Raw genomic sequence first — 2,145 nt, 5'->3', positions numbered from 1 at the left:
GTGATGCCCTACATACAGCTTGCCATGGAAAGGAGTAAGAAGGATTGAAGGAAGAAGTAGGAAAGTAGAAAAAGAAAGGGCACAGTATCTCCATACGCTTATCTGAAATTCCCACCATTAATTTACATAAGTATTTCTATCCTTTTTTATTTATCTTTTAAATATCTAATCCAAATACATTTGAATCCGCCTAACTGAGATTTACAAGGTGACCATAGCTGCTTCGTACCAACAATCTCTGTGGGATCGACCCTTACTCACGTAAGGTATTACTTGGATGACCCAGTACACTTGCTGGTTAAGTTGAACGGAGTTGTGTCCACACATAGTAAAGAGCCACAATAATGATTCCATACAATAACAAAGAGTACTACATTGATGTGATCACAATTTCGTCCACCAAGTTTTTGGCGCCGTTGCCGGGGATTGTTGAGTTTGAACAACTGACGGTTCATCTTGTTGCTCAGATTAGGTAATTTTCTTTTCAAAAACTTTTCAAAAATCTTTTTCAAAATTTTTCTTTTCTTTTTCGTTTTTTTTTTCAAAAATATTTTCGAAAAAAATTAATAAAAATCCAAAAAAATTCATAAATTCATAAAAATAAAAAAATATTTTGTGTTTCTTGTTTGAGTCTTGAGTCACATTTTAAGTTTGGTGTCAATTGCATGTTTTAAAAATATATTTCTTGCATTTTTCGAAAATTCATGCATTCATAGTGTTCTTCATGATCTTCAAGTTGTTCTTGGTAAGTCTTCTTGTTTGATCTTGATGTTTTCTTGTTTTGTGTTGTTTGTTGTTTTTCATATGCAATTTTCGTTTGTTAGAGTCCATGCATTAAAGATTTCTAAGTTTGGTGTCTTGCATGTTTTCTTTGCATAAAAAAATTTTCAAAAATATGTTCTTGATGTTCATCATGATCTTCAAAGTGTTCTTGGTGTTCATCTTGACATTCATAGTGTTCTTGCATGCATCTTGTGTTTTGATCCAAAATTTTCATGTTTTGGTCATGTTTGTGTTTTTCTCCCTCTTCATTAAAAATTCAAAAATAAAAAATATATCTTTTACTTTTTTCCTCCAAATTTTCGAAATTTTGGGATGACTTGGTCAAAAATTTTTAAAATTAGTTGTTTCTTACAAGTCAAGTCAAAATTTCAATTTTAAAAATCTTATCTTTTTAAATTCTTTTTTCAAATTATTTTCAAAATCTTTTTCTTATCTTTATATCAAATTTTTGAAATTACACTAACAATTAATGTGATTGATTCAAAAATTTGGAGTTTGTTACTTTCTTGATTAAGAAAGGTTCAATCTTTAAAATTCTAGAATCCTATCTTTTAGTTTCTTGTTAGTTAAGTAACTAATTTTAATTTTAAAAATTAAATCTTTTTATCTTTTATCATATCTTTTTCAAAAACTTTATCCTTTTTAAAATTTGATCTCAAAATATCTTATCTAACTTCTTATCTTCTAATCTTTTCAAATTTGATTTTAATATCTTTTTCAACTAACTATTTGACTTTTTGTTTGTTTCTTATCTTTTTCAAAACCACCTAACTACTTTTCCCTCTCTAATTTTCGAAAATATCTCATCCCTTTTTCAAAAATTCTTTTTAATTGTTTTAAATTTTAATTTTAATCATATCTTATCTTTAATTTTCAAAATTACTAACTCCTTTTCAAAAATTAATTTTCGAATTCTCCCTCTCTTTTCTTATTCTATTTAATTATTTATTTACTAACACTTCTCTTCACCTCTCTTCATCCAAAAATCCGAACTCACTCCTCCCCCTGTGTTTGGATTCTTCACTCTTCCTTCTTCTATTCTCTTCTTCTTTTACTAACATAAAAGAATCTCTATACTGTGACATAGAGGATTCTTCTTCTTTTCTTGTTTTCTTCTCTTTCATATGAGCAGGAGCAAGGAAAAAGGTACTTTTGTTGAAATTGATCCAGAACCTGAAAGGACTCTGAAGAGGAAACTAAGAGAAGCTAAACAATCCAGAAACAACCTTTCAGAAATTTTCGAACAAAAGAAGGAGATGGCAGCCGAACCCAACAATAATAATGCAAGGAGAATGCTTGGTGACTTCACAAAACCAACGTCCAAGTTTGATGGAAGAAGCATCTCCATTCCTGCCATTGGAA

This window comes from Arachis duranensis, chromosome 5, assembly GCF_000817695.3.
Source record: "Arachis duranensis cultivar V14167 chromosome 5, aradu.V14167.gnm2.J7QH, whole genome shotgun sequence".
NCBI lineage: Eukaryota > Viridiplantae > Streptophyta > Magnoliopsida > Fabales > Fabaceae > Arachis > Arachis duranensis.
Note: the sequence above shows the minus strand (reverse complement) of the source record.